The 24,549-nt window shown below is 42.4% G+C and overlaps 1 long non-coding RNA gene across 1 annotated transcript in view; it reads left to right on the top strand.

Annotated features, from left to right (window-relative positions):
• LOC122563248 overlaps nt 1-23,853 on the top strand; it is a 47,304-nt gene extending 23,451 nt beyond the window's left edge. The window contains exon 4 of the long non-coding RNA XR_006315542.1: nt 22,636-23,853. This is a non-coding gene — a long non-coding RNA (uncharacterized LOC122563248). The remainder of the gene's footprint in view (nt 1-22,635) is intronic.
• The last annotated feature ends 696 nt before the right edge of the window (nt 23,854-24,549 follow it).

Raw genomic sequence — 24,549 nt, 5'->3', positions numbered from 1 at the left:
TGAGTACAGGAGTTGGGAGGTCATGTTGCAGCTGTACAGGACATTGGTTAGGCCACTGTTGGAATATTGCGTGCAATTCTGGTCTCCTTCCTATCGGAAAGATGTTGTGAAACTTGAAAGGGTTCAGAAAAGATTCACAAGGATGTTGCCAGGGTTAGAGGATTTGAGCTACAGGGAGAGGCTGAACAGACTGGGGCTGTTTTCCCTGGAGTGTCGGAGGCTGAGGGGTGGCCTTATAGAGGTTTACAAAATTATGAGGGGCATAGATAGGATAAATAGACAAAGTCTTTTCACTGGGGTTGGGGAGTCCAGAACTAGAGGGCATAGGTTTAGGGTGAGAGGGGAAAGATATAAAAGAGACCGAAGGGGCAACTTTTTCACGCAGAGGCTGGTACTTGTATGGGATGTGCTGCCAGAGGAAGTGGTGGAGGCTGGTACAATTGCAACATTTAAGAGGCATTTGGATGGGTTTATGAACAGGAAGGGTTTGGAGGGATATGGGCCGGTGCTGGCAGGTGGGACTAGACTGGGTTGTGATATCTGGTCAGTATGGACGGGTTGAAGCAAAGGGTTTGTTTCCATGCTGTACTTCTCTATGACTCTATGACTCGACTAGAATAATCATGGGGAGCTCCAACATGCGGGTGGATTGGGAAAATCAGATTGGTCACTGATCCCAAGAAAAGAAATTTGGGGAATGACTACAAGAATGAGTGGTAGATCCCACTGGAGAACAGGTAATTCTGAATTTGGTGATTTTTAGTGAGGCATGCTTGATTAGGTAGCTTAGGGTGAAGGAGCACCTAGAGGGCAATGACCATAATATGATAGAATTCACCTTGTGGTTTGTGATGGAAAAGCTGGAATCAGGTGTAACAGTAGTACAACTGAGTAAAAGTTAATACAAAGACATGAGGGAGGAGTTGGCCAGAGTTGATTGAAAGGGGAGTCTTCCTGATGAAGGGCTTTTGCCCAAAACATTGATTCTCCTGCTCCTTGGATGCTGCCTGACCTGCTATGCTTTTCCAGCACCAACTCTCGACTCTGATCTCCAATGTCTGCAGTCCTCACTTTCTCCCAGTCGAGCAGGGAAGACAGTGGAGCAGCAATGTCAGGAGTTTCTGGGGGTAATTCAGGAGGCACAGCAGAAATTCATCCCAAGGAAGAAGAAACATACTAAGGGGATGATGGGGCAACCATAGCTGACAAGGGAAGAAGATGGACACATTGAAGCAAAAGCAAAGCAGACAATGTGGTAAAGGTCAGTGGAAACCAAAGGATGGGGAAGCCTTTAAACACCAGCAGTGAATAAGCTAAAAAAAAACAATAAAGTGGGAAGAAGATTAAATATGAGGGTAAGCCAGCTAGTAATATAAAAGAAGATTGCAAGAGTTTTTTTTAGACATCAAAAGGTAAGAGAAAGGAAAAGGTAGACATTGGACTGCTGGAAAATGAGGCTGGAGAAATAGTAATGGGGAACATAGGAATGGCAGATGAATTGAGTAACTACACAAGAGGTGGTGCCAGAGGTCTTAAAAAGATAAACCCCCAGGACCTGATCAAGTGTATCCCAGAACTTTGTGGGAAGCAAGGGAAGAGATTGCTGGGTCCCTTGCTGAGATATTTATATCATCAGTAGCCACATGTGAGGTGCTGGAAGACTGGAGGGTGGCTGATGTGGTGTGATTATTTACGAAAGGTGGTAAGGAAAAGCCAGGGAACTATAGACTGGTGAGCCTGACATCATTGGTGGTTAAGTTGTTGGAGAGGATTCTGAAGGACAGGATGTACATGTATTTGGAAAGGCAAGAACTGATTCAGGTTAGTTTCTGTGCATGGGAAATCATATCTCACTAACTTGACTGAGTTTTTTTAAGAGGTGAAAAAGAAGTAAAATGAAGGCAGAGCATCAGACATTGTCTATATGGCCTTCAGCAAGGTGTTCGACAAATTTCCGCATGATAGACTGGTCAGTAAGGTTAGATAACATGGAATCCAGGGGGAGCTAGCACTTTGGATACAAAATTGGCTTGAAGGCAGGAGACAGAGTGAGGTGGAAGAGGGTTGTTTTTCAGACTGGAGGTTTGTGACCACAAGGATTTGTGCTGGGTCCACTGTTGTTCATCATTTATATAACAACCTGGATGTGATTATAGGAGGTTTGGTTAGTAAGTTTGCAGATGACACCAAAATTGATGCTGTAGTGGACAGTGAAGAGGATATCTTAGAGTACAGTTGGGCCCATGGGTCGAGGAGTAGCAGATGAAGTTCAATTGTGATAAATGTGAGGTGTTGCATTTTGGAAAGGCAAATCAGGACAGGATTTATACTCTTAATGGCAAGGTCCTGGGGCGTCTTGCCAAACAAAGAGATCTAGGGATGCAGATACATAGTTCCTTGAAAGTGGAGTCACAGGTAGACATGATGGTGAAGGCAACATTTGGCAGGCTTGCCTACATTGGTCAGAACATTGAGTATCGGAGTTATGATGTAATGTTGCAGCTGTACAGGACTTGGTCAGGCCACTTTTAGAATACTTTTCAATTCTAGTCTTGTTGCTATAGGAAAGATGTTGTTAATTTTGAAAGGATTCAGAAAAGATTTACAAGAATTTTGCCAGGATTGGAGGGCTTGAGTTCTTGGGAGAGGCTGCAGAGACCAGGGCTTTTCCCTGGAGCATTAGTGGCTAATGGGCAACCTTATAGAACATAACAGCTCAGTACAGGCCCTTCGGCCCTCGATGTTGCACCAACCTGTGGAACCAATCTGAAGCTCATCTATCTTACACTATTCCATTTGCAAAACATGTTTATCCAATGACCATTTAAATTACCTTAAAGTTGGCGAGTCTACTACTGTTGCAGTGTGTTCCACACCCTAATACTCAGTAAAGAAACTACCTCTGACATCTGTCCTATATCTATCACCCTTCAATTTAAAGCTATGTCCCCTTGTGCTAGCCATCACCATCTGAGGAAGAAAGGTCTCACTATCCACGCTATCTAATCCTCTGATTATTTTGTATGTCTCAATTAAGTCACTCTCAACTTTCTTCTCGCTAATGAAAAAAGCCTCAAGTCCCTCAGACTTTCCTATAAGACCTTCCCTGCATACCAGGCAACATCCTAGTAAATCTCCCTGAACCCTTTCCAAAGCTTCCACATCCTTCCAAAAATGTGGTGACCAGAACTATATGCAATACTTCAAGTGCAGCGCACCAGAGTTTTGTACAGCTGCAGCATGACCTCATGGTCTGAAACTCAATCCCTCCACCAATAAAAGCTAACACATTGTATGCTTTCTTAACAACCCTATCAACCTGGGTGGCAACTTTGTGGGATCTATGTACATGGACACTGAAATCTCTCTGCTCATCTACACTATCAAGAATCTGACCATTTGCCCAGTACTCTTTATTCCTGTTGCTTCTTCCAAAGTGAATCACCTCACACTTTTCAGCATTAAACTCCATTTGCAACCTCTCAACCCAGCTCTGCAGCTTATCTATGTCCCTCTGTAACTGGCAACATCCTTCAGCACTATCTACAACTCCACTGACCTTAGTGTTGTCTGCAAATTTACTAACTCATCCTTCTGCATCCTCATCTAGGTTATTTACAAAAATAATAAAAAATAGTGGCCCCAAAACAGATCCTTGCGGTACACCACTCATAACTGAACTTTAGGATGAACATTTCCCATCAACCACCACCCTCTGTCTTCTTTCAACTAGCTATTTTCTGATCCAATCCACGAAATCACCCTCAATCCCATGCCTCCATATTTTGTGCAACAGCCTAATGTGGGGAACTTATCACACGCCTTACTGAAATCCATATACACCACATCAACCGCTTTACCCTCATCCACCTGTTTGGTCAAAGAACTCAATAAGGTTTGTGAGGCATGATCTACCCTTCACAAAACTGTATTGACTATCCCATATCAACATATTCTTCTCTGGGTGATTATAAATCCTATCTCTTGTAACCTTTTCCAACACTCTATCCATAACCGAAGTAAACCGCACTGGTCTATAATTACTAGTGTTGTCTCTACTCCCCTTCTTGAACAAGGGGACAACATTTGCTATCCTCCAGTCTTCTGGCACTATTCCTGTAGACAATGACAACATAAAGATCAAAGCCAAAGGCTCTACAATCTCCCCCCTGGATTCCCAGAGAATCCTAGGATAAATCCCATCTGGTCCAGGGGCTAAACTATTTTTACACTTTCCAGAATTGTTAACATCTCCTTGCAAAAAATCCCATCTAGTCTAGTAGCCTGCATCTCAGTATTCGCCTTGAAAACGTTGCCTTTTTCCAGTGGGAATACTGATGAAAAATTAATTTAGTGCTCCCCTACCTCCTTGAACACCACGCAAAACTTCCCACTACTATCTTTGATTTGCTCTAATTTTTCTCTATCATTGTTTAATTCTTGGTATACCAATAAAGCTTTAGGGTTTTCCTTGATCCTACCTGCCAACAACTTCTCATGTCCCCTCCTGGCTCTTCTTAGCTCTCTTTGGGCCTTTTTGGCTAACTTGTAACACTCAAGCATCCTAACTGAGCCTTCATGTCTCATCCTAACATAAGCCCTTTCCTTCCTCTTGACAAGAGATTCAACTTCTTTAGTAAACCATGGCTCCCTTGCTTGACCACTTCCTCCCTGCCTGACAAGTACGTACTTATCAAGGACACGCAGTAGCTATTCCTTGTATAAGCTCCACATTTCAATTGTACTCATTCCCTGCAGTTTCCTTCCCCATCCTATGAATCCTAAATCTTGCCTAATTGCATCATAATTGCCTTTCCCCCAGCTATAAATCTTGCCCTGCGGTATATACCTAAACCTTTCCATCGTGAAAGTAAACATAACCAAATTGTGGTCACTATCACCAAAGTGCTCACCTACCTTCAAATCTAACACCTGGCCAGATTCATTACCTAGTAACAAATCCAATGTGGCTTGTCTATACACTGTGTCAGAAAACCATCCTGTACACTTTGGACAAAACCTGATCCATCTAAAGTGCTTGAACTATAGTATTTCTAGTCAATATTTAGAAAGTTAAAGACGCCATAATATCTACCCTGTTACTTTCGCTCCTATCCAGTTGTCTTTGCTATCCTTACCACTATATCTCTGGAACTATTCGGAGGCCAATAGAAAACTCCAAACAGGGTTACCTCTTCTTTCCTGTTTCAAATCTCAGCCCATACTATCTCAGTAGATGAGTCCTCAAACATCTTTTCTGCCACCATAATACTGTCCTTGTCTAACAATGCCACACCCCACCTCTTTTACCATCTTCTCTGTTCTTACTGAAATGTCTAAATCCCGGAACCTGCAATAACCATTCCTGTCCCTGCTCTATCCATGTCTCTTAAATGGCCACAACATCAATGTCCCAGGTACCTACCCATGCTGCAAGTTCACCCACCTTATTCCAGATACTCCTGGCATTGAAGTAGACATATTTCAAACCACCTTCATGTTTGCCGGTGAACTCTTGCGACCTTGAAACCATATTTCTGACCTTAGTACTCAACCTCCTGGATACTGAAACTACAATTTAGGCACCCATCCCACTGCTGAACTAGTTTAAATCCTCCTGAGTAGGATATTGGTACCCCTCTGGTTCATGTGTAGATCATTCTGATTGTAGAAGTCCCACCTGCCCAGAATGAGCCCCAATTATCCAGGTATTGGAAACCCTCTCTTTTGCACATCCCTGTAGCCACGTGTTCAACTCCTCTTTCTGTCCCTATTCCTCACCTCGCCAGCACGTGGCACAGCAACTTTTCAGAGATAACATCTCTGTTTGTTCGAGCACTAAGCTTCCACCCTAGCACCCTGAATTTCTGCTCTATATCCCAATCCCTTTTCCCACCTGTATTGTTAGTACCTATGTGGGCCAGGACCTGGGGCTGCTCCCCTTCACCCCCAAGGATCCCAAAAACACGATCCGAGGCATCACAAACTCTGCACCTGGGAGGCAACACACCAACCGTGAGTCTCTCTCGTTCCCACAGAATCTCCCATCTGTCCCCCTAACTATGGAGTCCCCAGTGACTAATGCTCTGCTCCTCTTCCCCCCTTCCCTTCTGAACAACTGGGACAGACTCTGTGCCAGAGACCTGTACCCGATGGCTTACCCCTGTTAAGTATGCCCCACCCAAACAGTATCCAAAAAGGTATACTTGTTATTGAGGGGAACGTTCACTGGGGTTCTCTGCACTGCTTGCCGGTTCTCTTTCCGTCCCCTTATAAAATCATGAGGGGCATGGATAGGGTGAATACTCAAGGTCTAGTTCCCAGGGTAGGGGAGTCCAAAACTAGAGGGCAAAATTTTAAGGTGAGAGGAGAAAGATTTAAAAGGATTCTGAGGGGCAACTTTTCATGCTGAGGGTGGTGCAGAGATGGAATGAGCCACCAGAGGTGGTGGTGGAGACTGGTACAGTTACAACTTTTAAAAGGCATCTCAGTGGGTACATGAATGGGAAGCATTTAGAGGAATATGAGCCAAATGCTGGCAAATGGGACTAGATCAGTTTAGGATATCTAGTTGGCATGGTTAAGTTGGACCGAAGGGTCTGTTTTGGTGCTGTATGACTCTATGACTCTATAAGTACTTTCCTTCATAGTGGAAGGCATACCTGAACTTCAAGAGAGTCAGGGAGCAGAGGTGAGTGCAGTGGTTATCAGTAGGAAGAAGCTGCTGGGAAAGCTAAAAGGTCTGAAAGTAGATAGAATCACCCAGAGGAGATGAACTACAGCCTAAGGTTCTCAAAGGGACTGCTAAGGAGATTGTAGAGGCATTGGTGATGATCTTTCAGGAAACACTGGAGTCAGGGAGGATTTCAGAGGACTAGTAAATGACTAACATAACACCCCTGTTTAAGAAGGGCGGGAGGCAAAAGACAGGAAATTATAGGCCAATTAGTCTGACTTTGGTCATTAAGATTTTAGAATCCATTATTAAGGATGTGATTGCGGAGTGTTTTGAAAGTCTGCAGAACTTCATTGGTTGGGGAGGGAGGAGGCGCATGCCTGAGAAATCTATTGGAATTCTTTGAGGAGATAGCAAGCAAATTAGACAAAGGAGAAATTGTGAATGTGATTGATTTGGATTTCTAGATAAGGGCCTAAGGTGCCAGGTCACGTATACAGGATGACTGAAAGAAGGCAGAGAGTAGGGATAAGGGTACCTTTTTCAGAATGACAGCCGGTGACTGGTAGAGATCTACAGAGGTCAGTGTTAGGACTATAGCTATTCACATTATATCTTAACAACCTGGATGAAGGAACTGAGGGCATTGTTGTTAAGTTTGCAGATGACTCAAACATAGGTGGAAGGAAGAACTTCTTCAGCCAGAGGGTGGTGAATCTGTGGAACACATTGCCACAGAAGGCTGTGGAGCCAAGTCACTGAGTGTATTTAAGACAGAGATAGATAGGTTCTTGATTAGAAGGGGATCAAAGGTCACAGGAAGAAGCCAGGAGAATGGGGTTGAGAATCATATCAGCTATATCAGTACTGTAGGTGGAACAATGGTTCAGCTAACCCAATGGCCTAATTCTGCTCCTGTATCTTACATTTTTAAGGTAGTGCTAGGTGGCACATGAAATGCTTGCCAATATATGGCCAATAAAGATTGCAGTTCTCTTCAAATTACAGAAGTACACAATCAACACATTTCCTACAGCATTTTGCTGCAGTAACACTGGTTTGCAAGTTATAGCTGTTCATTCTTTGGACGCAGGGTTACTCTGGACAAATAAGGGGCGCCTTTAAAATTACAAGTAGTTATAGATGATATAGGCTTAGGAGTGGCTTTAAAACAAAATAAAGGTAGTGGCCTAGTGCTGTTATTGCTGCACTGTTAATCCAAGGACCTGGGTTCAAATTCTGTCTTGGTAGGTGGTGGAATTTGAACTCAGATTTTTTATTAAAAAAATCTGGAATTAAGACTCTAATATCACAATGAATCTATTGTCAGACAAACCCATCTGGTTCACTAATGCCCTTTGGGGAAGGAAACTGCCATCCTTACTTGGGTCTGGTCTACATGTGACTTCAGACACACAGCAATTTGGTTGACTGTTGCTGCCCTCTGGGCAATTAGGGGTGGGAAATGAATGCTGACCTGGCCAACAATGCCCCCGCATCCTAAGCATGAATGAAAAAGAACTAGCTGCTTCGTGACTGTGGGCTGCTCCAAGACCTGCCAGAGCCAATTGCTCTTTTCTAACACCTGCCAAAATTGATTTAAATTGCCCCAAGGCAAGATGGTGTCGAATCTTTACACTGGGTAAATCCTGTGGATACATTTGTAATCTGCAATAGCTGAAAATGGAGTTCCTAAATGCTAATTAGAGACTTCAAAAAACTTAATGACTAAAATAAGACACTTGGATAATTTCATCAGATGTAAAATGTGAAGCTCCAGCACTATAACAATGGCCTGAATCTCAGAAGGAGTGTATGGTTTTTGTCATTGTTGTATTTATACACCCAGCAAGTCAATGTACCTCTGATTTTGATGTACATGGATATTCTGCAAAGGGAACTGACGCTTGGAAGAAAAACAAAGGGCATGCAGAAGTGCTTAGCAGAATTTAGTGAATTCATTGTGTATTAGTCACAATCAATTGAAAGACACAAATGAGAAAGTTATTTAATCTCATTGCAGCAAATTTGTTCACCGGTAACCAAGATACACACACAAACATAGTCCTTAGAGAATAGCTGTGTACAAAATTAAAGGTTACACATGAAAGACACAGTGCAAGGAATTCTTCTTTTGTACAGAATGTTCCCAAATAATACAAATACTGTTAAACAATAAATTCTTACCACTAGCAAAATAACTTCACACATTTTTTGAGAAGATGGCCTTTCAGCTAGTCCACCTTGTCCTTTACAGAATACCACCACACTTACACAGGAACCTTTCAGACAATCAAAATCCAATTAAAATGTGGTAAGAATTATGTCACATACAAGATTACACACAAACATTGTACATTGGTCACTGCTTATGTTCATAATGAAATTAATTTTCACATTAAAAATGAATGTGTTAGACTATATGAAACTGCCTGCATATTCCCACAAAAACATCATATTAATCCACATGTAGGATAATGGCACTAATGAAGATTCACTTAAAGGTAATGGTAAGATTCTTTTTTAATTTAAATTACTTGCTTGTTACATCTTGTAAAATAACGCAGGAATGAACATCCTGTTGGGTTTATTTAGGAAATAGTATTTTTAATAACTATAGTATTTTTCATAATGAAGTGATCAAATCTTGAATTAAAATCCCAAAATTGGCTTTCTCTGTAACATGTGCTTTATTTATTGAAATTATGTGCTATTATGTATGGATGGTTATTCAACACACTAATGCTTTACATATTATGTTACTGCTCAATATAATGGCATGTAATATTATTGCAACTGACTGTGGACGGAATCTTTGAAAAGTCTTTTTTAATACAGACTCAGTGCTAAGGATTCATAGAGTGAGTTATGACCTCTCTATGAATTTGAGAGTTACAATGTTAAACTGTACCCTGAAAGATGATAAAGCTTACGTTCATGATATTGCTATTTTTAAATCTTTCACATTGGTTTGAATTTCTAAAACAAGAAAGAGAGGTCCACTAGTGAGCAACTAGTTGATTTCTGCTTTCCAGATGCATATATTTATTTGTGATTGCCCAACAATGGATCAGCTAGACTAAGTACTTTCCAACAAGGAGAAGATTGTTGGATAAGGTATTGAAACAGGGTTCTATGAGTGATCAGGCAGACATGATGGGAATAAAAGAAAAACATATATAAAGTCAGATAAAGCAAGAAACATGCCAAGTTGCGACACTTGTGAATAAATATGAAAAGGAAAATAAGTTTGGTAGCAAGTAGTAGGGAGGGAGTTCAACTCGGGACAAAGTGGGTTGTATATGCTCAGACGTAGGGTAGAATCGTTAATGAGGACTCTGTTCAATGTTAACTAAGAAAGTGATGATGACAAAATATCTGTAGAAGTAGAGGCAGTAGAACATGGCCTCCCAGCAAGGCCACAAGACAAGGTTGTGGGTCTAGAGCTCCAAAACAGCAATTGCTGCTATGAAAGCCAGATAGCTGCCTGGCACCTTTACACTGCTCCTTTTCTTCTATTGGAGGACATGGCCTAATTGTTTGTCCATTGAGGCCTGATTCCCACTGTATGAAAAGGTCGGTGCTCATTCTGCCCCATGAAGGAAGTGGAAGGAGGGTGTGTGTTGGAGGGGGGTGTTTGGGGGTGGGTGGGGAATGTGGAAATGTAGGAGGGGAATATGTGGCCATAGTGAGATATGGGGTAGGGATTTGAAGTTAAGGACATGGACATGGGAGTTGGTGAAAGGAGATGGAAATTTGAAGGTTGTCGAAGACAGGAGAAACATGGAGTAGTGAGTGAAGGCAGGAAGAAATTCAATTCAAATCCTCTCACTCCTCTCTGCTACAACTGAAGCTCCCCTACCTCAATTCACTCAACAACTAAAGGTTCCCTGCAATTCCATGCAACAATACAGTCCACCCTACTGTTCAGCTTAGGTATCACAATGTGAAAACTGGGGCACACCAGGAAAAATGTTTAAGAAGCCCTCTGGTTGAGGTACTAGAATCATAGAATCCCTACGTTGTGGAAGCAGGCTATTTAGCCCATGACAAAAGAGCATCCCACTCCTCTATCCTTTAGCCCTGCATTCCCCATGACAAATCCACCTAATCTACACATTTTTGGACTGTGGGAAGAGACTGGAGCACCCAGAGGTTGTGACACTTTTATTCAAGAAAGGGTATAAGGGCCTAGTGAATTCAGGCCACTCGGTATAACATTAGTATTGTCCACGATGGGGGTAATGAACAAGCAAATGGAGGAGTTTGAGAGTAAACATAGATTTGCAAAAGCAGTATCAAGATATACTAATCTAACTGATGATGCAAACTCTATGAACTTACTGATAAGTTTATGGAGAATGAAGAAGGGAATGCAATGGATGATATCTGTATGGGTTTTAAGAAATTGTTTAAATCATAACTAAAAGGCTTGTTAATGAAATGGAGCAGGAGGGTTGATGTCAGCTTAAATCAAAAATTGGCTTCAGGACAGGAAACAGTGAGTCATGGTAAATGACTCTTTTTCAGACAGGAGAGTGATGCATATTGCTGTTTCCCCAATGGGTAGTGTTGGGACCACTGCTTTTATTGAAATATAGAAAAAAAGTGTCAAAATTGCCAGTGGCGCTAAACCTGAAGAAATGTCAAAAAAGACATTTGGGTAGGTACCTGAATAGGAAAGATTTGGAGGGATATGGGCTAAACGCAGGCAAGTAGGATTGGTTTAAGTTTGGGAAATTTGGTTGGCATGGGCAAGTTGGACTGAAGGCTCTGTTTCCTGCTGTATGACTTTATGACTCTATAATGAGAACGTTTCAATTGGCATCAAAAGGCAGACTAACGGAGGGATCTAGATGTTTGTGTGCACCAATCATTGAAGGTGGCAGTGCATATTGAGTCAGTAGCTGTCAAAGTAAGTGGAATCTTCAGCTTCCTCAGTCGGGATCTTGATTATTAAAGGAGGGAATTAATGCTGAAGCATATAAAACTTTGGCTAGGCCACAATTACAACTGTATCAGGTTCTGGACACCATACTTCAGGAAGAGACCATAAGATCATAAGACATAGTCGTGGAAGTAAGGCCATTCAGCCTATTGAGTCCACTCCGCCATTCAATCATGGCTGATGGGCATTTCAACTCCACTTACCCGCATTCTCCCCGTAGCCCTTAATTCCTTGTGACATCAAGAATTTATCAATCTCTGCCTTGAAGACATTTAGTGTCCTGGCCTCCACTGCTCTGTGGCAATGAATTCCACAGGCCCACCACTCTCTGGCTGAAGAAATGTCTCCGCATTTCTGTTCTGAATTTACTCCCTCTAATTCTAAGGCTGTGTCCACGGGTCCTAGTCTCCTCGCCTAACGGAAACAATTTCCGAGTGTCCACCCTTTCCAAGCCTTTCCAACAGCGTGAATTATTCCCCAGGAATTAGATTAGATTCCCTACAGTATAAAAACAGGCCCTCTGGCCCAACAAGTCCACACCGACACTCCGAAGAGTAACCCACCCAGACCCATGCCCCTAGCCTATATTTACCCTTGACTAATGCATCTATCACTATGAGCAATTTAGCATGGCCAACTAACCTGGCCTGCACATCTTTGGATTGTGGAAGGAAACCAGAGCACCTGGAGCAAACCCATGCAGACAGTTGTCCGAGGCAGGAATCAAACCCGGGTCCTGGCGTTGTGAGGCAGCAGTGTTAACCACTGAGCCACTGTGCCACCCCTGAATCTTAGCTGGTTAGGCTGGAAAAGCTGAAGCTTTTCTCCTTGTAGAAAAGGAGATTGAGTAAAAAATTCTTTGAGGTGTAGATGATGACAGGTTTAGATATGGTAGACTGTGATTCCCATGACCACATCAAGAGACACAGATTTAAGGTTTTTGTGTGCAAGTGAGACATGAAGAACAATTTTACAAAGTGAATGATAGAAGGGATGGAAACAACAGTGATCAATGAATTCAGACAGTTGGGCACTTGAGGGAAGTAAACTCACATGGCTCTGCGGAAAATGGAACTGATTGGATTGCACTGCAAAGAGCTAGCACGGACTCGAATAAAAGCAAAATACTGTGAATCTGAAACAACAGACACAAGAAATGTTCAAGAAACTGAGCAGGTCAGCGGAGAGAGCAACAGAGCTAATATTTTCAGTCCAGTATGATTCTATTTTCAGAACAGAGCCACACCTCTGTTTCTCTCTCCACAGATGATGCCAGAGTTGCTGAGTTTCTCCAGCCGTTCCTCTGCTTATGTCAGCATGGACTTGATGAGTTGAATCACCTGTCCCTTTACTGTGACAATGACTCAAGTTCATCTATCAAGTAAGTGAATCATACCAGCCAGGAAGGACCCAATCTGTGCTGTGTTAGATCTTAAACGGACACTAATAGAAATGTAACATTTCTGCTCAGCAACGCTGGTTTAGGAAAAAAACAAAACAGCTCAAATTCCTACATCTAATCAACTATGGGCGAGCCTAGTTAGAAGTGGATTGTTGCAAAGAGCAGGTTTGTTCCCTACAAATTGTACTGTCACAACTCAAAAACTCTTCAATATGCATTGTATGAATCTGACAATCTAAACCATTACCTTACAGATGCTGAATTATGGGGTCCACATTTTTGTTAATTTAATGTATAATGAAGTAAAGGTACAGCTTTGTGTCTGCTTTGTCTTCACCAATTAGTTTTGAGATAAGGGATAATTGGAACTTGCAGTATTCCAATGGAATATACTACATCTTCCAATACCTTGTCCATGGCATCACAATTGAAAGATAACCGCTGGAGAGTCTGCATGTAGTTGTTTGCAGTGTTTACAAGGGCACAGCATGGCATTTACACAGTACAGCAACTCTTTCCGAAATTTAGGTTGTGTACATGCATATAGGTACATATTGATAGCCATATTGGTCAAGTCAAGCATAGACCCAATATCAGCAACAATGTTAATGGTTTGTGAATAGTCCGTCCGGTCAATATTGTAATATGTTATACGGAGGATAAGCTGTGTGACTAGTCTTGTCGCGCATAAGAGTGCGAAACTCATTGAGACTGTGATCAAGAGGACAACAGATTTCCTTTTCTGAGCCCTGAAATAAAGAGAACCTGCTGAATTGACCTTTCCCTTCACTGCACAGGAATGGTGCACCTTATTGCTTTGCATAATTAACCTAAGTGTCAAGCCATTCAATGTGAAAATAATTATAAATGGAACAATATAATCTAAAATTGCTTGAAACCACACTAGACTGTGCACAAACAAATGTGAGATATTTCGTTTGTAAACACATACATATAGAATTTCAAGGGTCTCAGTAACATTGTTAGAAATCTGTATAGCTTGAGAATGATTGGACCAAAAATATGGCACAGCCAGCAAATAACTTAAGACAAAAGTGAGACTTATAACCATGATGGCGCATCGTGCTGTGCATAACTTAGTTTTGAGTCTAAAAGTACTTATAGCGATGAAACGTTCAACTGTGAAGGTCACTATAAGCCAGACAGAAGCATTATATGCACCATAATTAAAAATGTCCCTGATAGCACACCATGGATCTCTTGCCCAAAATGGTTCAAGGATGTGGAATTTGAGGACTAGCTCAATTATTACAATCGAAATAAGCACCAGGGTGTCTGCAACTGAAATTGCCATCAGATAATAAGTGCTTGATTTGGAAAGCATACAGTTTCTTTGCCAGAATGTTAAGAAGGTCACAATGTTTGCTGAAAAATAGAGAAAATATAAAAATTAACACAATATTTAACACTATATCACAGATAAACATCTTACAGTTCAGATTTTTAAAACACTTGTTAAATCTGCAGTCCTAAATAATTTAAGTCCGATACAGTCCTGCACTACTAAAATCACATTCCTATTATGAGACATTAAACTCTGCCTATCCCACATTAATGCTTCAGGTGGGAATGAAGATGCCAGACCCAAGTTAAAGAAGATAAGGGTTCACTCGGTAATACAATACTGACCAATATTCTTACCTCAACACTAACAAAACAAAGTTTCAACATATTGATTTTTATTGGAATTGACTATCACAAGAAAGTAAATATTTGCTGTGTTCACCCAGAGTAAGAAAGTCACTTTAAGATATCTCCAAGGGACATGGTAATGCCTGGCATAAATGCAAGTCTGCAGGACTTTGTAATGATTTCCCTTTTGTCAAAATTACTACCTATTGATAAGTACAAAATCTCATGATTATATATAATTACAATTGGAATAATTATGGGACGTAACTGGAATAGTGTTTTTATTGAGCATTCAATTATAGCCTGTGAAGGAGAGTAATCTGCTAGTTTGCAGAATACAGATTAATTTGTTTAAGCTCATAATAATCTTTTTAAAACCATAAAAAAAAAGGTTATATCAGTTTCAAGTAGTGTAATTGGTATTTTCTGTTGCTACATTGAGTCATTTTACCATGGAAGCAATACATATAAATATGAATGTTAATAATGTTTCTTGTGAATTAGTCTTGATTAAAAACTACTTTTGGTATGATCCATCTTTGATGTGGTATGTAGAGGCATCACTACTCTTTAGGAGGGACAACCAGAGGGGACACACTGAAAAGGACATCCTCAAAACATCACAAAGATTCAATGAACGGATTTCTCATTTCTAACAGTACAATACTTGAAAAGTTTGTATTACAATACTTGAAAAGTAGTGGAATACATCTGTAATGATTTCAAATCCTCTTCAAACACTAATTACTTTTTAAATCCTGCTGCAGTATCACTTCCAGATTTATGAATCAAAAGCATCTCAGGTATTTTTAGAGAATGGCCTTCATTTATCTGAGCTATTTGATTCATGCAATTTATTTAACATGGTAATCATACCCATTAGTATTAAAGATTTATCATGGTGACTGAATTAACTTTACCCAAAAGACAAGTTAAACTTTAAATAGCTGCAAAGGTACTGGAGCACTATATTGCTGAGTTTGCTGTTGTGCTAATGCTTTGAAAAGCAGGGAATAGTTAACCCCCAACTCCAGATTCTAGCTGTGAAGCTGGTGGATTTGCCGCATATGGAAAAACGACTGTTCAGCCCTGCATCCGTTTCAATGGTTCACCCACGCTGTAAATGCGCTTTTTCTAAATAAAGGTAAAAATGAATCAGCCTGGACTGCAGACATTTTTGCAAGAGCTATTATGTAATTGCATGGTCATGGGGGTCACAGTGGTCTATAGCCTTCTGCTTATTGCATCTTTGTGGCCAGAAATAATCACCTAATTATTCTAATCGCATTGCAAACCTATCAGTTTCCTGAGTTCTCTACATAAAAGGTACCTACAAAGATACAGCATTATTTTTTTAACAAAGCTAATTACATCAAAATTTTCCCAGGCAGGCAGATACTTACATGGAATTCCAATCAAAGCAAGGAGAGGGTAGAAGACTTTTTGCAGGTTTATCATCCAATGTTGCTCATCCATTTTTAACAATAATTCTCCCAGTTTTGAGAAGGCATGTATGTTCAGTGTTCCTCTACAACCTTGTCATTTTTGATATTTAAGACACTTTATTGCTTTATTTCATTTTGTCATTTCTCTCAGTAAACAGAACAATGTTAGCTTTAATTTTGATACCTGCACGTAAGTAATGGGCAGTCATCTGTGAATTCAAATGTTAATGATTACCAGGATAATCATTAAATTCGACAACTTAATGTAAGATTTCCAATGTAATTATATCATAAAGTTCCTCATGATTAAATTCACTCAAACTGTGCCATCTTCTTATTGCTGAATATTCCTGGCTACAGATGTTGTGGTAATAAATTGCATATTATGTGTCTTTCAAACAATTTCCTTTACCCTGGCTTTATTTTTCAGTCTCTCCTCTACTTTATTCCGGATATTGAAAGTTCAATTTTCAAGTAGCCAAGTTACATTGTACAATGGCTCACTGAAACACGATAAACATCTCCAATAATGAAGAGAATGAATGAGGTCACTTTTAAGAAGGTATCTGTATCGAGATGGAAAACAGGTTGCTTTTCATGCATCTACTGGAAACTTCTAGGGGAAGACAATTATTTGGGTTAAATTAAAGGCAACTGTTTCAAATTTCAGGATCATAATGAAATTCATATCCTCCTCAGTCAAATACTTGATTACTTACAATGATGCTGTGTGCAATTATTGTAATTTATAGAATCCCTGCAGTGTGGAAGCAAGTCATTTGGCCCATTGAATCCACACCAACCTTTGAAAGCATCCCATCCAGACTCATCCCATCCTTGTAACCCTGCATTTCCAATGGCAAATCCATTTAGCCTGCAGATTCCTGGATACTATAGGCAATTTAACATGGCCAATCCACCTAACCTATACATCTTTGGGCAGTGGGAGGAAACCCACAGAGACAAGGGAAGAACATGCAAACTCCACACAGACAGTTGCCCACGAGGCTTTGTTCTTTGCAGCCTGCAACACATTATCAATAAGGATGAGCACGTCACCAAGACCTTCCCCACAGCTCCACCGCTCGCCTTTAACCACCAACCTCAAACAGATCATTGTTCGTAACAAACTGCCAGTTTTCAGGACAACACCATGCAACCTTGTCATGGTGGACGCTGTAAGACGTATCGGAATGTCGACACGGATACCACCATTATGCGGGGGGACACCTCCCACCATGTACGTGGCAGGTATTCATGGCTATCTCATACGTTGCAGGTAAGGATGCCCTGAGGCATGGTACATTAGCAAGACCAAGCAGAGGCTACAGCAACAGATGAATGGACACCGCACAACAATCGACAGACAGGACCGTTCACTCCCAGTTGGAGAACACTTCAGTGGTCCAGGACATTCGACCTCAGACCTTCGGTGACATCCTCCAAGGTGGACTTTGGGACAGACAACAATGAAAAGTGGCCAAGCAGAGGCTGATAGCCAAGTCTGGCACCCATGGGGATGGCTTGAAACAGAATCTTGGGTTCATGTCATACTACAGGTGACCCCACTGCACTATACACACAGACAGACACACACACACACACTCCAACAGACCGATACACTCCCACACTCACACGTGCACCCTCTCACAGACTGATACCCCTTTACGCTCACACTCATGCACACAGACGCACTCTCTCACAGACACCATAACCACCAGCCACCACCTCCTCCCACCCCACACACACACACCCATATGCAGACATACACATATAAGTCTGTGGGGTGAATTTGTACTTGCAGAATTACATTTTACTTTGTTCAAAAACTGCATGAATCCATGTAAGATTCTGTAAATACATCTTTTTAGATTAGAATCCGCCTGACCATTGTGGCACAGACAGTCTCACACAGGGCAGCTCACAACCTAAATGCATTATCTGGGCTGATAATGACACCAATTGTAAAAGTTCACTTGAGAATGTAACTTAGAGTCAGAGAGTCATAGAGATGTACAGCATGGAAACAGACCCTTCGTCCAACCCGTCCATGCCGACCAGATATCACAACCCAATCTAGTTCCACCTGCCAGCACCCGGCCCATATCCCTCCAAACCCTTCCTATTCATATACCCATCCAAATGCCTCTTACATGTTGCAATTGTACCAGCCTCCACCACTTCCTCTGGCAGCTCATTCCATACATGTATCGGCCGCTGCGTGAAAAAGTTGCCCCTTAGGTCTCTTTTATATCTTTCCCCTCTCACCCTAAACCTATGCCCTCTAGTTCTGGACTCCCCAACCCCAGGGAAAAGACTTTGTCTATTTATCCTATCTATGCCCCTCATAATTTTGTAAACCTCTATAAGGTCACCCCTCAGCCTCCGACGTTCCAGGGAAAACAGCCCCAGCCTGTTCAGCCTCTCCCTATAGCACAAATCCTCCAACCCTGGCAACATCCTTGTAAATCTTTTCTGAACCCTTTCAAGTTTCACAACATCTTTCCGATAGGAAGGAGACCAGAATTGCACGCAACATTCCAACAGTGGCTTAACTAATGTCCTGTACAGCCGCAACATGACTCCCAACTCCTGTACCCAATACTCTGACCAATAAAAGAAAGCTACCAAACGCCTTCTTCACTATCCTATCTACCTGCGACTCCACTTTCAAGGAGCTATGAAAACCTGCACCCCAAGGTCTCTTACTATTAAGTGTATAAGTCCTGCTAAGATTTGCTTAGGTGCGGAGATTAGCTGAGGCTCCATCTGCCTGCTCGCTTTATGTAAAAGATTCCATGCAGGGCAGTTACCTAACATTCTGGTATTTATTCTGTCAACCAGCATCACAAGAATAAATTATCAGGTCATTATTAAATTGCTATTCCTGGGAATTTGCTGAGTGCAACCACATCCTTCCTAACAGTGTGGTGACCAGAGCTGCACACAGTACTCCAGCTGTGACCTTACTAACATTATAAACAACTCCATTAAACAGCTCCCTGCTCTTTTATTCAATGCCTTAACTAATAAAAGCAAATAACCCATTTGCCACGTTTAACCCCCTAATCTACCTGTCCTGTTGTCTGCAAGGATCTATGACATGCACACCAAGGTCCCTCTGATTGTCTGGACTTCCTAAGGTCCTACATTCAATATATACTCCTTTTCCTTCTTAGTCCTCCCAAAATGAATTACCTCACACTTTTAGAGTCATACAATCATACAGCATGTAAACCCTTCAGTCCAACTCATTCGCATCGACCAGACAGCCCAATCTGACATCATTTTGTTTGCCTGCACTTGGTCCATATCCCTCTAAACCCTTCCTATTCACATACCTATCCAGATGCCTTTTAAATGTTCTAACTGTACTAGCCTCCACCATTTCCTCTGAAAGTTCATTTCATAGACGCCTCACCCTCTGCATGAAAAAGTTATCCCTCTGGTCCTTTTTACAGAATTAAATTACTTTTGCCACTGTTCAGCACATCTGTCCAGCCTGTCTCTACTGTCCTATAGTCTAAGGCTTTCCTGCTTGGTTTTTACCACATCACCACTTTTCATGACTGATCATAACTCGTAAATCAATGTCTAAATCATTAATATACACCAAAACAGCATCTCCGGGACACCCACACCAATCAACCACACCGCTCCATGGCCGAACATTTCAACTCCCCCTCCCACTCAGCCGAGGACTTGCAGGTCCTGGTCCTCCTCCTGGTCCTCCTCCACCGCCACTCTCTCACCACCCAACGCCTGGAAGAAGAATGCTCATCTTCCGCCTCGGAACACTTCAACCCCAGGGCATCAATGTGGACTTCAACAGTTTCCTCATTTCTCCATCCAATGCCCCAACGGAGCCTTCCACATCCATCAAAGTTTCACCTGCACATTCACCAATGTCATCTATTATATCCGTTGCTCCCGATGTGGTCTCCTCTATATTGGGGAGACTGGACGCCTTCTCGCAGACCGCTTTAGGGAACATTTCAGGACACCCACACCAATCAATCCCACCCCCCAGTGGCCAAACATTTCAATTTCCCCCTCCCACTCTGCCGAGGACATGCAGGTCCTGGGCCTCCTCCACCACTGCTCCATCACCACCTGACGACTGGAGGAAGAATGCCTCATCTTCTGCCTCGGAACACTTCAAACCAAGGGCATCAATGTTGACTTCACCAGTTTCCTCATTTCCCCTCCCCCCCACCTTACCCCAGTTCCAACCTGCCAGCTCAGCACTGTCCTCATGACCTGTCCTACCTGCTAACCTTCCTTCCCACCTATCCTGTCCACCCTCCTCTCTAACCTATTATCTTCATCCCCTCTCCATCCATCTGTTGTACTCTTAGCTACCTTCTCCCCAACCCCACCCCTTGCCATTTATCTGTCCACCCCAGAGGCTCCCTGCCTCATTCCTGATGAATGGCTTTTGCCCGAAACGTCGATTTTCCTGCTCCTCGGATGCTGCCTGACCTGCTGTGCTTTACCAGAACCACACTGATCTTGAAAAGTGCAACAATGCAGGCTCTCTGGGCCATTTGTCAACGAACAAATGCAACATGTCAGAGGCCAATTGGGAGATTTGGCCTGTCAAGTGGCCAGGTGCAGTTTGAAAGGAGCTAGTGGCAAGGAAGTTCAATCCTGTGGTGCTATAGCACCACAGCACTTCCTCCCATACTGCCTGGCTGCAGACCTGCCTGCAGAGAGTGTTAGAGGAAGGCAATAGTGTCCTAAGCCCTGTCATATTGGCACTCATTCATCTGCAGGTAGCTACTGCACCTTCAGTTGAAGCTGTCATCGTAGATTGCTTGAAGGTGTTGAAGACCCTGGGTCTCCTCTCCGGACACTGCTCAATGCTCCACAGCTAGAACGCCCTGATTCTCGGATCTCTGTATCTCTCATTATTGGCCATCCTGTCTCCTTTCCATCCTCCTTCTCCATATGCTGACTCGGAGTCAGTATGGCTGCTGGACATTCATTTTACATTGAAGGAGGGATTTGTCAACAGCAGGAAAGAGACATCCTGCCTCCAACATTTGTACTCATCTTCAACTGAACTGCTAACTTTAAAGGAGAAACTTACTGTACAGTTATCTCAGTTAACAATATGAAAGTGAAAAAAATGATAACCTTTGTTTAAGATTTTTTTTCAGTTTAATGTTGTTTTCAACAGACTTCACGTAGGATGGACTTTACTCCCATGTTCCTCATGCCTCTGCTCCCACATTCAGTACTTGTGGCTTTCCTCTGGTTCCTGACTAACCTGATCCCCAGGCTTCCACATTCCGCACTCTCACTTTTAATGTTTCGAGTGTCTGCTTTCTCCCTGCTACTGTTCTCAACTCGCACTGAAGTTCTGCGGTCCACCTAGTGGCCGAATTTGATCTGTGCAAGTCATTCTACCCGCATTGACCAATGTCTGCCACTAGAGGGAACACGACCAGTTAAAATATCATCATGAGAATTTAAATTTTATATATAGTACCTACATCACCTGGATTGTTTGTAAATAGCCAAGTTCGGTACATATGGGGATGGCTTCAGTGGGGACCTTGGGTTCATGTCACACTACAGGTGACCCCACTTTACTATACACTGACTGACACACACTCCTTCAGATCCATGCGCTCACACAGATCCTCTCTCATACACAAGCTCTCTCTGAAACACTCACACCCACACATGCGCCCTCTCACAGACTTATGCCCCTTTACACTCTCACATACCCTCTCACAGACACTCATACTGCCTCCCTACCCCAAACACACACACACACACACACACACACAAAGGTTTGTGGGTGAACTTGTACTTGCAGAATTATATTTATTTTGGTCAAAAACTGCATGAATCCATGTAAGATTCTGCAAACCATTTTTTTAGAAATAAAATCAGTCTGGACAATGGGGCAGACAGCCTCACATAGCGCACCTCACACCTTCAATGCATTATCTGAAACAACATGGTACCTATGGGAAAGTTCACTTGTGAATGTTACATTAAAAAAAAGTTCTGCAATTTACATATGAAAGAATTGAAACCAATATGGTCATTCTTAAAGATGAGAGACTTAAACAATCCAGGTCTTTTTCAATATATAATTTCAGTTGCAACACACTGTAAACTTTTGCTATAAATTCTGTCTTGTGATCTTGCACTCCACAACCACCTAATGAAGGAGCAGCGCTCCAAAAGCTAGTGCTTCTAAATAAACCTGTTGGACTATAACCTACAATTTTCATCCAATAATGCTACCCATTATCAGTTTTATTTCTCGGTTTTATAATTATCCATCCCTTTGTCTGCACAACTGTTCTTTTTTTTCTCTGCTGGTCTCCATCTCCACCTGTCATTCACTTCTTGTCCTCCCTGCTCCCCACCCAGTCTTCAGCATAGGTGCCATTGCCTCTTGACAAAGCTGAAGAAATATCACGACCTGAAACATTAACTCTGCTTTCTCTACAGATACTTACCAGCAATTTGTTTTGTTTCTGATTTCCAGCAGACCCAACTCTTTTGATGGATCAAGCAGCAAAGGGATCTGGCTGTGTATGTGCACATGGCATCCTAGACTTGGTCATTAGGGGCACAAAATACAAGATTAACGTTAAACCTATATAAAAAAAACCAGTTGACCTTAACTGGAATATCATGTTCAGCACTGGGCACCAAATGTTAGGAAAGATACAAAGGCATCAGAGGCAATAAAGATTCATGAGAATGGGTCCAGGAAGGAGGAACTTCAGATGTGTCAAAAGATTGACTGTGTTCCTTGGTAAAGGTCGAGAAGAATTTTTAGAGGTATATAAAATTAAACTGCTCCCATTGGTCCACACAGAGAAGCAGTGGGGTCATATGAAAAACGTTTCTTCTAAAACTCAGATCACGGCTCAGCTTCCAGCATAAACTGGGGGAATGCTGCACACTCTGCTTCACAGAAACCCGGCTCAACCTATCCATTCCCGACTGCGCACTTCAGGCTGATTGTCTTACCAGAGGACACTGTACGGTCCATATGATGGATCAAAAAACCAAGGGTGGAGGGATTTGCTTTTAACTCAACAACTTGTGGTGCACAGACATTGCAACCCTGGGCAGCCATTCCTCCCCAAACCTTGAATTCCTCACCATCAAATGTCACCACTTCTATATACCACAGGAATTTACCCCTGCTATAATAACTGCAGTGTACATACCGCCACAAGCAAAGGTTGAGGAAGCTCTGAATGTGTTGTATTGCACCACTAATACCCTGGAGAAAGAACACCCTGAGGCCCTGTTTATTGTAACTGGCAACTTCAATCAAGCCAGTCTAAGGAAGGTGTGTTGTCCAAGTATCACCAGAACATTACCTGCCACACCAAGGGCCCAAACATTTTCAGCCACTGCTACACCATTGTGAAGGATGCCTACCGCTCCATCCTCCCACCCTCATTTCAGGAACTCCGACCACAATGGAGTGTTTCTTCTCCTGGCTTACAGGCAAAACCTTAAGTAGGAGATCTCATTGTGGATATAGGTCCAGTGCTGGTTGGAGGAGGAGGCACAGGATCAACTCCGGTGCTGTCTGGAATTGGCAGATTGGGCCTTGTTCAAACAGGCCACAGGTACATTGGACGAATACCACACTACCGTCACAGACTTTAACAACAAGTGTGTGGAGGACTGCATACCGAGGAAGTCAATCCAGGTGTTCCCCAACAGGAAACCCTGGATGAATCAGGACACACAGAACCTGCTAAAAACCAGGCATGAGGCTGTCTGTGCCCCAATGTTCAGACTGATTTTATTTCTAAAAAAAATGGTTTGCAGAATCTTACATGGATTCATGCAGTTTTTGACCAAAATAAAATATAATTCTGCAAGTACAAGTTCACCCACAAACCTTTGTGTGTGTGTGTGTGTTTGGGGTGGGGAGGCAGTATGAGTGTCTGTGAGAGGGTATGTGAGAGTGTAAAGGGGCATAAGTCTGTGAGAGGGCACATGTGTGGGTGTGTATGTGAGTGTATAAGAGAGAGTTTGTGTATGAGAGAGGATCTGTGTGAGCGCATGGATCTGAAGGAGTCAGATCAGAAGGCCCACTCAAATATAACAAAGCCAAGTATGACCTTCGCAGAGCCATTAAGCCAACCAAGGAACAATACTGATCCAAACTAGAGACGCCCGATGACTGTGGCAAGGATGGAATGGTATCACAGGTTCTAAAAAGAGACTGTACAAGATAGCAGACGATGACACACCCCTCCCAGATCGTCTCAATGCCTTCTATACCTATTCCGACAAGTCCTGACGAACCTATCCCAACAGTCACTGCATCAGAGGTCAGATCAGTTTTCCTTCCTGTGAATCCAAGGACAGTGATGGGACCAGTCAGAGTACCAGGCCGTGCACTCTGAGCATGCACAGATCAACTAGC

The sequence above is a fragment of the Chiloscyllium plagiosum genome, chromosome 26, assembly GCF_004010195.1.
Source record: "Chiloscyllium plagiosum isolate BGI_BamShark_2017 chromosome 26, ASM401019v2, whole genome shotgun sequence".
In the NCBI taxonomy this organism is placed as follows: Eukaryota; Metazoa; Chordata; class Chondrichthyes; order Orectolobiformes; family Hemiscylliidae; genus Chiloscyllium; species Chiloscyllium plagiosum.
This window is presented reverse-complemented; position numbering and strand designations above follow the sequence as displayed.